This window comes from Thunnus thynnus, chromosome 4, assembly GCF_963924715.1.
Source record: "Thunnus thynnus chromosome 4, fThuThy2.1, whole genome shotgun sequence".
NCBI lineage: Eukaryota > Metazoa > Chordata > Actinopteri > Scombriformes > Scombridae > Thunnus > Thunnus thynnus.
Window position 1 is genome coordinate 30,842,905 of NC_089520.1, and position 12,111 is coordinate 30,855,015.

General features: G+C 38.6%; 1 long non-coding RNA gene across 2 annotated transcripts in view; it reads right to left on the reverse strand.

The window, feature by feature from the left end:
- Positions 1–4,208: 4,208 nt before the first annotated feature.
- The window catches only part of LOC137182051 (uncharacterized), a 47,142-nt gene continuing 39,239 nt past the window's right edge, over positions 4,209–12,111 (reverse strand). Inside the window, exons 3-6 of one of the 2 annotated variants that reach the window (XR_010928236.1) lie at positions 9,476–9,515; positions 7,928–8,056; positions 7,715–7,784; positions 4,209–5,249 (exon numbers count right to left, since the gene is read on the reverse strand). This is a non-coding gene — a long non-coding RNA (uncharacterized lncRNA). Of the gene's footprint in view, positions 5,250–5,274; positions 7,785–7,927; positions 8,057–9,475; positions 9,516–12,111 lie in introns of those variants that run through there. The other variant, XR_010928231.1, reaches the window with a different exon arrangement.

Genomic DNA, 12,111 nt, shown 5'->3' on the forward strand with positions numbered 1-12,111 from the left:
GCCGGGGTATAACTGATAATACACCAAACTTCACTCTGCTTTCCATCTGGGCTGTGGTTACTTATCATCGTTCAGTGTCTTTTAGTGAAGGAAAAAAGATCAACAACAAAGAAGAAACATCATTCTTTGGTATAATTGCTTGCAACCTCCAAAGTCGCAAAATATTCAAACTAACATATTGTTTTACCTATCTGCTTATAGCAGCGTTAGCACGATGAGGGTTTTTATGGTTATGTTTAGGCAACTCAAAGCACTTGGAAAAGGTTAAGGGATCTTTGGTCAAATATAGAAAAAGTCAAGACTGACTTGAAGCTTGAGACAGAACATATTTACTTTTTCAATATTTAACCAAAACCACAATTTTAACAATCCCTAACCTTAACCAATGAGATTAAGTAGCCTAAGCCTAACCACATGCAGCACACTAACCCTGCTCTCTGATAATCCCATCTCCTAGAAATAATGTTTACATATACACTTAAAATCACTGGATTAATATTTTACCCGGTTTGGGTCAATATGTCACCAACAGAATGCTGGGTTAATGTTACCAAGAAAAGGCTGTTTTGACCCAGTTTTATTGTTATTTTTTATGTTACTGTTGGTTTATTTACCCAAACTAAAGCTTGTTAAAAGTTATGCTACTCTTTTTAAAATTACACTTCATGGTTTGTCATCAACTGTTAATAACTTGTGTATCTTTTGAATGTCATATGCACAATCTGTTTTGTACAGAAACAATACATTTGTGATTGTTTTTAGCTAAAGCTTGTTGTGTGTTAACACTGGGTCAAAATAACAGATTACTACTGGGTAAAGTTAACCCAATGTTGTATTTTAACCCAGTGATTTGTGGTGTGTTCTATTAAATTTCAACAGCAAATACAACACCCTGAGTTTGTACCCTGACAATCTACCCAGACAGGTACATCCATGTAGCGCTTCATTCATTTGGAAAACATTGCCTGTGAATACAATCCAGGCAGCAATTATGTTTGTTACAGCAACATAATTGGGAAAACAATTTAGTAGCATATAAATGTAATTTCCAGGAGACAGTGTTGTCTCTGTTGTCTAAGTTCTCCACTTTGTATGCCTACTGTTAACGCTGACCACCTCCCTGAAACTCGTGTGATTCAAGAATGTAATATTTCCTTGATTTGAAAACGTTGCTAGTGAACATAATTCAGACAGAGACAAAGTTGTGAGCAGAAATTGATGACAGCTAAGTGCAGATTAGTAGATAAAATCTACCTGAATGCTGAAGAGAAGACCCAACCTTAACTATTCAAGCAAGGCTGAAGTCTCTGGATGCAGGACTGGTGGTGAGCAAGGAAACATTAAAATGCCCATTTCTAGCATGCAGTTTGGTGTGATCTCCTCATTTAGTACACATAGAGTACTACACCCACATAAAGAAAAGAGAGACAGAGATAGAACAGTGTGTATCAGAGGTAAGCCAGCTTCAGCTTTCCCAGCCGGCTTGGGAAAACACAGCCAAGCAGTCTGCCCTCCGCCAGCCTTTTGTACTCCTTTTAACTATCACCATTTATGGCTATGATTGGGAAAGCAATGTTTTGGCCACCGTGTAATCACTACTACTACCCACTAAAGAATACTGAATTCCTGTTTCAATTATAATCAGTTAACTAATCTGTTGTATTAAGCTCCGGTTGGGATTGTAAGGTTGCTCTTCACCATGTTGTTCATCTTTTTTTTTTTACTGATGGCTGTGGTCAAGTTCTACACTGCTGGTGCTGAGATCTATCCTATTCACATATGATAAGATTATCCAAATTAGAAAACCATCTGGTGCTGAGTGCTGTGTTGTGGATAGTTATTTTAAAACCATTCAAAAATACAAATCAAAAATAACTCAATCATACCTTGCTGGAATGTGAATTCAACTTGCTTTGCTATTTCTCAATTTGCACCCTACTTAAAAAAAAAAAAAAAAAATTAGATTCATTAGCTGAAATCTATGAAAAGATTTAATATTTTCTACGTAAACTCTGGCCAATGCATTATGTGTTTGACATTAAAGTGGTGCTTGGGGAGCCTAAACCCAATCAATCTCAACAAGGCAGTGAGAGAGAAGCCAATTGCTTAAGTGTTCAGATATTCTGATTGGAGTCCCAGGTGACCAGTGCTGTCAGTAATGAGATATAATACCTGCAGCCGTGGGAGACTTCTATTCATATAATGCCTGGGGAGACAAGATTTCAAATCTAATTGGAAACACTTTCGTAGTGAAAAAAGGGGGACACTAGGCACTCTTGCCATGTGTGTGACACAATGAAGCATAACAAAACTATTTAAAACAGTCTCAGCATTCAGTATTTCACATAGACGTCATCACTGAAGCGAAATAAAGCCAGCTGTTAAAACAGGAGCTGGTATTCATGTGTTGAGCTTCCCCAGTCTGAAGATTTTATTTCAACCTTATGCATCATGATTAATTTCATTTACACCAGGAGTTAATTAGGGTCAGGGAGAAAAATGTCATATCTTTTTAGTGTCATGGAGAGTAAGTTATGAGAATTAAAACCAATGGTGACCTCTGACAGCATTTCACATACAGTATCCATATTGTAACCTCATTAAAATGAAGTTATTACCTATTTTTGCTGTGTTTATTTGCTTTCTTGCACAGTAAAATGAAGGGATTGATAGTCCATTCCAAATGAAGCTGGAGCTAGGAGACGGTTAGCTTAGCTTAGCTTTAAGACTGAAGGCAGGGAGAAAAAGCTGGACTAGTTCTATCCAAAGATTAAAGAAATCTGCCTACCAGCTCCTCTAAATCTCACTAATTAATGCGTTACATCTCATTTGTTTAATCCATACAAAGCTAGCGTTTTACCCCTGGTTCCAGTTTTTATGCTAAGCGTCTGCTTTTCACCTAAATAACCGTATATCCCGAAATCTCTAACTAGTTTTTTAAGTTAATGAAAAGGTCTCTGGAGGATTTGTGATATCAACAGTTGTTCAGTGGTGTCAAATTGTGTGCAGCACAATTGATACTGATTTGTGCCAATGCCTGCCAAAGCTGCATGAGCTGATGTTGTCGTGCATATTGAATGCCAGCTGAACAGTGAAGGCTCTATATGTGAACAGTCTATTTCAGCACATTTATTTAGGCTACGTATTACAAATTAATCTTACATGGACAAAAGGGGGAGGAGGTCCATAGCAGTATAAAGGCAAGTAGGGCTACAGGCTAGAATGCATAGTATGAATTGCAAAATCTCACTCTCCTGGGTTTCATTCTAATGATGTAGATTATCATATGTTTCATACATTCTATTATTAAGTCATTATCTTTGTGACCACCAAATGGATATAACACAAGTTTAGCATATATTAATCAGCTTAATAAATGTTCTGAAATAGGCTGCTCATACACACCATTTAGCACCAGTTAAACTAAAGTCTGACCCCTCCAGAAGCATGGCTACAGTGACAGATCATCGCTACTTAAGAAAACACATGCAAACTGACAAATCACAAGCAAATAAAAAAAACATCAAGATATCGGCCATACACCTAGCATCAAATTTTTATTAGCAGCATGTTCATCAGTTGTCAGTGTCCCTTGCAAACGTCTGTGTTTTCACTTAGTTTCATAGTTCCTCATGACTTTCAGTGTTTCCCTATTTGCTTGTGTTGTCTGTATTTCTCTTTACCTGCTGTTATTCTTGGCAAGTATTTCTTAATTTGCTTGCTGGACTTGCAGTTTTTTTCTAAATGTGATGTATGTATTGCCAAAGTGATAAAGATTTATTTTGGAAGCTGTGGTGTGTTGAGCGTTCTCTGTATTTTCCATCCCTGTCAGATTTTCATTATTTCAAATACAAGCTGGGCCAATACAGGCTATCATCCCCTTTGTATTTGTCTGTGTTTTATTACTATCCTGTAAGAAGGCAATCCAAAACATTTCTGAATGGTGCCACTCTTGAGATTGTATGTTACTGTGAAGGCCCACAGCACTTCACTCTGCATCTCCACCTGGCTATAAACACTACAGCACATTGCACTGTGGGAGTTCACTTCCAATCAATTTATATTCATCTGCTTCTGTAGAGCCACAAGCAGACATTTCTCAGATACTACAGCTCCTGCAAAATCGGCCCTCTACATTACAGTTCATATCTATCTATGGCTCTTGTTTTTCATCCACTCCTCAGCGGCTTCACTCACTGTGTTTGTATTCATAACATGCATATACGCATAACTGTCACATACCTGATTTAAATGCATCTCAGTGGGCATAAAAGCAGAGAAACTACTTGAGGTCTCAGTCTGGCTATTGGAGAGAGTGATGGTGGGGTAAAATGTGCAGCTGCTCTGTGGGATAGATTGAGTGCATGTTCGGGCTCATGGCACCGGGGGAGGCAGAACTGCTTTGCATGGTGAGACTGGAGGTGGTGACACACGAGGAGAGGCCATGCCACCATTCAGGCTGCGCAGTACCAGAGCCAAAGTCATTCTCCAGATTAACCGTTAGCCTGAAAGAACATAAATCTGTTGTCCAGAGGCCTTGACACCCAATTAACTCACAGACAAAGGGACAAGCGCTGAGGCTTTGAACACCGAAACTATAGCTTTTTTTTTTTTTTTTAGTTTTAAGGTCATCCTTGTAAACAGCAACCCTGTCATTTTTACACCATGTCATGCTCCAGCCTTTAAAACACCCTCCTGTGAGATGATTAATATTCTGCTGCCATACAACATGCATTAACTGAGTCTTGCATTTAAATGACCTTGAAAAGTATTGTTATTGTACTTTAATTTCCATAGCACACAAAATATTACAATGAAGCCCCATAAAGTATGAAGACCATTAAACATGAATTTTCATATCCCTAATGCTCCAATTTATATTGGGAAGGCATGTTTGCAAGAGCACTTATGAGATGATAATTGATAAAATCCTGGGCACAGGATATAGAAAAGGGTGCTCAGCTCACCTCATAAATGGATGATGTAGTCGAACTTTATTGTAAGTGGACTGAGGTCAAAGCATTTTTCAACCTTGAGCTGGAAAATCAACCTTGACAGATTTTTTCAGAGAAGTGCTCTTTGCATGAAGACAATTTGATACACTAACAGATGTGTGGCGAATGCAAATGTTTGCTTAAGTGGAGGCACACGGATCCTTGAGAGCGCAGTGTGGCAGGGTTTCATATCTCAAAGGCATCTTCGGGTGGGAATACCATACAGAAGTCTCCACTGATCACAACACATGACATCTGCGAAATGAGATGCTTTATCTGAGCGCACTGTGAAAGCCATTATTTCCAAAAAATACTCACTTTTAGATCAAATTTCTTCCTGCTCAGTGCCACAGAACAGATAGCACTGTCCTTGGTTATCGCATCATATTTTTTCCTCTATACATCACAAATGGTTAAATGCCAGATCATATCATTTTGACAGCCCACTCAAGCATTTATAAACCTATTCATACCATCTGCTAGCAGCATAGAGTACTCTCTGCTAGCCTTGTATTTTCTACACTGCTCAGGCCCACAGCCCCCATAGTCATGTTCAACCCCATGCTCCCATTCAGCCATTGTTATTTCCATGGCTTACAAAAGATCCCTTTGGACAGTCCGTTGCCTCTACATCAATGGCTGGAAATGACAATGAGGCCACTGGACAAGAAGAGCTGCTGGTCTGGAAAGCATTCTTAGCATTTTACTATGTGATATAGTTTGACAACTCTGGTCAAACACTAGACAGAAATAAAATGTGGATTGGTTTGTACAATCAGTGCATTTTATCGTAAGCACACTGTTCTCTCTCTCACAACTAAAAGTCTATAGCCACGCTAACGGCAAACATGGTGATGTTTAGCAGGTGTGATGTTCATCATCATAGTTTAGCACAGCAGGCTAATATTTGTCAAATAGCATTAAACACAAAGTATAGCTGAGGTTGATGGGAATGTCATTAGTTTTGCAGGTATTAAGTCATAAACCAAAAATATTGAACAAATTGAAATTTTGACCTGATGATGGCTTGAAAATATTTAGAAATCACCAAAGTAATTACATCTATTTAATAGCAGAGGAATCATTTCACTCAAAATCACAAATGTCAACCTTTTAATGGAGCTAGCAGACAAACAGCCAAATTCAAGAGGATACATTATCTGGGAATCACAATTTCCTGTAAATATTTTGTGTAAGTCCTTTTAGTAAATAGAAATATACTTTCACACTAAAAGTATATACATCAAAAAAGTGAAGCATGATTCAGAAAGTAGATCACTGTGGTACATTGTATGACAAGTAATGCCAAGAAGAACTGGTATGTTTCCCAGAATAAGATAAAGGAGCAAAAGAAAAAAGGTCAAATGGACATCTGAGTGATATGCCTGGAAATGTCAGCCAAAATGTGCCTAAAGAAATAGCAGCATGCAACGATGTAGAATATGTTTAACAGTGAGAGAAAGTGCAAACAGTGCTAAAGGTCATTGCAACAAGTCTGGAGGCCAACTGGATGACATCTGACAGTATGCTAATTATACTGCTACTGCAGCTGAGGCTGCAACACCACTGCAGTGCTCTCATACAGCTCTCGATGGAGCTACTATACTCAAGGGGTTTCACAAATGAAGCTGAATGTGATATTAACATGTCATTTTTCACCAGTTTTGTAGATGACTCCATAGCATTTCATTTAACTGAAGGGGGAAATCCATCAATCTTAAGCATCGAGATCAATTTACTCATCATAGTGAGCACTACTCAGCACTACTCAGCCTGTGTGTGGCTGCGGAGGAGCTGTGTCAGGTCTGATATAATAATCTTAGAGATGTGATCAGGGTTTTCTCAGTTTAAGTCTTTAGACTATACCTATAAATTAAAGTCCGTGTTTCAAATTGGGTCCATATTAGAGATGGAAAGATCTGGGCGTTTACCAACTAAATATTTTTTATTAACTAAATATTGAGTTTTTGAAGTTTAACCCATACTAGCCAGGATATCTGCTGTATTAATTTTGACTGTTCGTTTTTATTCAGACAAGTGGTGGGATGGTCGCTTGGTTGGTCAGTTGGTCCACCACTTTGGTCCAGACTGAAATATCTCAACTATGAGATAGATCTAAAAGCGGCTGTGGACTCTTAGGCACCACAATTTTAAATTTCAGATGCAATTTTCCCTGCAATTTGCAGCAAGTTTAAGTACCGCTTATCTTCTATTTTACCTTTGCATTAGTGTGGTCTATTAGAAAACAAGGACAAACTAAATTTGACTGGTGAGCACCTAAAAAAGTAAATAAATATGAAAGTAATTATCCTCCTTGGTCTTGTTTAATCTGTCTTCCTAAATGCAATCGTAAAATGTTGGAGTACCCCTTTAAAACTCTTACGTATGGCCTAATCGAATATATAGTATGGTGTAGATTGGATGTTAGTGCAGCATACAGCATAAAATTATGCTTTTATTTATCTGTAATTGACAAAAAACAATTTTAAAAGTGAACAAAATGTTGTGACCATTTGGCACGTGTCTCTGGATCCACCATAATCTGCAATCAGCAGGAAGCTCACACTTGTTTATTGTCTAACAAGTGCGTTTATGAATTTGGACCTTTCACCCAAGATGATGTTATTGTGCCAAGTTGTCACATAGAGCTTTAATTGCGGAGTAGGTTATTTATACTGCAACATAACTTTGGGTAGAGGGTAAACTGTTGTTTTGAATACCGGAGTGTTCGGCTGAGGAGATCAAGACAGGATCAGTGTGGCAGTCAGCCATCTCTCCCACAGGAACACACTGCAAAACACAAAGTGCCTGTTAATTTTCTCGCTGGCTGACGCCTCGGGGGTGGAACAACATTTGCGAAGCCTACTCTGGAAGTGTGACCTTGGGCCCTGGCCTAGTACTTAGACAGGGAAGGCTAAACAGGTTTTGCATACCAAGAGAGGTGCCATCTTGTTTTCAGTCCAGCGGGGAGCCACATAATAGCAGACTGGAGCAGGTCGAACGATCCCTCCCTCCAACTTCCCCTCTGTTTACTTTGTCCTGAACACCTGCTGTCTCTCAGCCTGTAAATTAGAGGGTGCAACACAGGAGCAGTGTACTGTATATGTGGGTGTGCAGCACACAAGGATTAATTGCCAGCATAGTGATAAGAGCCCTCCTTCCCTCTGTTTCTCTCTCTCGTCTCTCATTAGAGACTTCAGAACTCCTATTTGCAAAGCCCTCCAAGCGCTAGACCACCTCTGCCAAAACAGATCCCTGTGAGTGAATGAGGATACATCTGTGGCGACAGAACCAAAGCTTGGGCCTTTACACCTCCCAGGAATTTATATATTTATTTTATCTATCAGTTGGACATGTGTTGGTGAATTTTAGTTGAATAAGAAGAAAGTGACGAAATGGAATGAGGAGAAAGTTAGGAAATGAGAAGAAGGGGTTCAAAATACAACTTTCTCACTATTGTGGACCTCTGGGTCTGTTTAAAGGTTCTATATGTAAGTTTCGGAAATTCCTTCTCATTAGTGACACTGGAAATGAGCTGCAGTCAGCATCCTGTTGCTCGCGCTCACATTGCCTCAACGCAAACGAGCAGCAGCACGAGACTGTTGCAGGTGATGTCTTTTCCCTTACACTTGTCATAATAACATAAAAGATCTCATGTTGTTTTGCACAGTGCTTCAGCAAAGCATCTCCCACTTCCAGCCAGTCAGCCCCTTCTCCCCAGCTGCACGTGTGCAGGCTCACAGACACACACACAGACGCTCCTGCTGCGTTGTGGCTGCACCTACCTGACCTGTTACGAGAGCCTATCCGCGCCGCCCAACCCGCAAAAATATGCGTTAATCAACCATCCAAACCCGACCCAGAAACTGCCAACTTTGTTTACCAACCATGTTTACCAACCGTGTTTACTGAATACCAGTAGGCTCAGTGAGCTGTGGAGCAACGTGCTGAGGTTTTGTTGTGAATGTGTGGTGGTTGATGGAGGCAGCTAGCTGTTTCACCCCCAAAAAACAAAGGTACTGTAGCCAGAGACAGTGATAGCTGGCATCGTTAGGCAGCTAGCCACCAGCCAAGCTGGTGGGTAACAGAACTGGAGAGCTAATATCTGCAGGGTGTTTCTAGTTGGATAGCACCATTTTTGTTGTGTCATCAGTTAACATGCTCACTGAAACACCAGTCAGCATGATAACCTCAGCTAGCCGCTTTCAAACTTCCCGCTCTTAATGCTGATTTCTCCTGGGAGGGCCAAATTCCTGGAGGGGCGGACATGGCCCCCTGGAGCCTGCCCATAATGTGGGAATCAATTTCCGGCTTATGGGCCTGAAGATAATAATAACAATAATAATAATAATACATTTAATTTGTACTGCACTTTTCATAACATAGAACACACAACATAAAGAAAATAGTAATAAGAATTAAGATGGGTTAAGATGTAGCAAGGACAGGAGGAGGCAGATAATTAGCAGAATGGAGAGCACCTCTTTCATGTGTTGTCTGTCTGTCACCAAGCAACCGCATCTGAAAACAGGAGGGAGATTTCTTAGATTGCATTGTGTGTGTTATACATTAATCATCCATCCATTCTGTGAACCTTCTTATCCTGGTCAGGATTGCAGGGGTTTGATGGGTAGCCTACACAATGGACAATTTTCAAGTTACTTACAGGACTAACAGTAGTTGTGGTTAGTAGTGATACATACTGTACACATTCACACTCAAATGTGTAACTCACAAATGTGTATCTACTCAGGACTAAATCACAGACCCAAGTGACTAATCTCAGTACCAGTAATTTTATCATACATAACTTAAATGTCATTGTTAAGAATATTTGCATACTTATACTTTATATTTGACATAAATGTCTCCAAATTTTCAGGAACCAATATCAACAGTGATCCTCAAATGAAATGGAAAAACAAACTAAATCAAAAATGTTTTTCTTTTTTTTTTTTTTTTTTACATCACAATAGCATACTGCACAATGAAACTCCCCTTTCAAAGTTCACACCCAGGCAGCAACATTTGGGTATTTTATTGTTTTTTATAGGTTACATTTTTAGTGACTGCTACCCCTTTTTGTTCACTGCTAATTAGTAAATGTTAATATAATGAAAGATAATGAGCCTGGTAAATATTACAGTACCTGCCAAACATCAGAATTGAGGGTATGTTAGCATGCTGACATTAGTTTTAACTCAAAGCACCACTGTGCCTAAGTACAGCACAGAGCTGCTAGCATGATTGTAGACTCATAGGTACAATAGTCTCATTTTTGAAAATGCTGTAGACTGTATGTGTATAACTTGAATTCTTCATAATGTTAAATTAGTGCTACTTTAATATCCCTTTAATGTATCTCACTTGAATGAAAGAGGAACAGGACAAACATTGTCAAAGTGAAATAAATGATATGTTAAAGTTGATTTTATACATGATGTGACCATTCAATTAAATCAACAACCACTTGGTTGCTATAGTTGAAAATGAAATAACTTTTACAGCTCTGAGTGCTGGCATTTTATTCCATTGTAACAAAGCCAATTTGCCACTAGCTTTAAAACCACTTATCATTTGGATTTGGAAGCATGCATGTGTCAAATGTGCTGGAACACCCACATGCTAAATATGTTCTTTTATTTCTGTATCTGAAATGAAGCACAAGCAAACTTACTTGCATTTGTAAGTAGTAAGTGGGTTATACTCATGTAAATATTATAAATATTTATTTTTATTTATATTCTGGTAAACTCAGGTTTTACTTTTCATATTCTACCATATATTTAATTTGCATTCACCTAGGGTCCCAGGTGCACAATAGATGCTGATTAGATAGCTCCAATTAAGAAGGATCTGAGTGCAAAGGATTGGATTTGAATATGGTCTACTTATAATTATGAAGAGGGGGTTTATGTGAATGTTTACCTCACAGTCAGCCGGTTGTTTTTACAATAAATCCAAGATTATATGCATGGCCTTCTTTTTAGTCAGGAATAGTGTAATTACAATTTGTATTTAACTGTACCGAGAGTCATGCCCAATAATATGCCCATATAAAAAGAAAACAATAGCGACAACGTTTTAATTTGACAGATTTTTGTTTCTTTTTTGGTGTCAGAAAAAAAAAATATATACTGAGACTATTTAATTTAAAAGACCTTTGCAATTAACTAACCTTCTGTAAAAAATCATTCAGGCTGTACAGATAACATCTTCACCAGGTTATTAGTTGTTGTCCGGGAACTCTGCAGCCCAATTCAGCATGGATACTGGACATGGTTAGATATAATTACTAACATAAATATCTGCTGCATCCCATTCAGTTTAGCCAATTCCAGGGCCCTTCTATTGTGTATAATGGCTTACTGAGCTGGGACAGAGCTATCGTTAATGTAATTAGTTCCACCTGTGCTTTTCTAGCTATGACAAGTCAAAATGTCTCTAGGCTCTCTATGGAGGATAAATACATACTGTCTAATCAGAATAGGCTGAGATTTGAAGAGCCTTATCGAGTGACTAACTGACTGACTCCATGCTCTCAAACTCTTCTAGACTTCTGGAACCAACTTTTAGAGATCTGATCAGTAATTTCCAGCAATTACATACAAATAACATTCATACAACTAGGCTTTAGATAGCAGGTTTTGATATGTAACATTTCCTCCAGCACCACAAATGAGGGAACATTTTGAAAAAATCTGCAATATCTTCCTAGAGTAATGTCCTGGATACTTAAGATAATCCACAGACCTCAATATGAACAAATTACTGAAACTATTTTCAGTTTTCTCTTGATGGAAACTGTTCTGATCTGTTTCTGCTGTACAAACCTGACCGCCTCCCTATGACATCCAGGCAGCATTTACATAATTGACTAAATTAATTAGTACATAGTGAGAACATCATTTCTAGGAGACAGGTTTGTACCATTAGGACATATAATTCATCATCATAATATTCTCTTTTACTCCTCTGCAGATGACTCACAGTTACAGCTTTCCCAAGGAGTTTTGTTTTTTGTTCATATTACAGCAAGACACACTTTACAATTTGCATTGCTGTAAAGGTAAAGATCAGAATTTTCTCAACTCTCTGCCATTGAACGTTGACAACT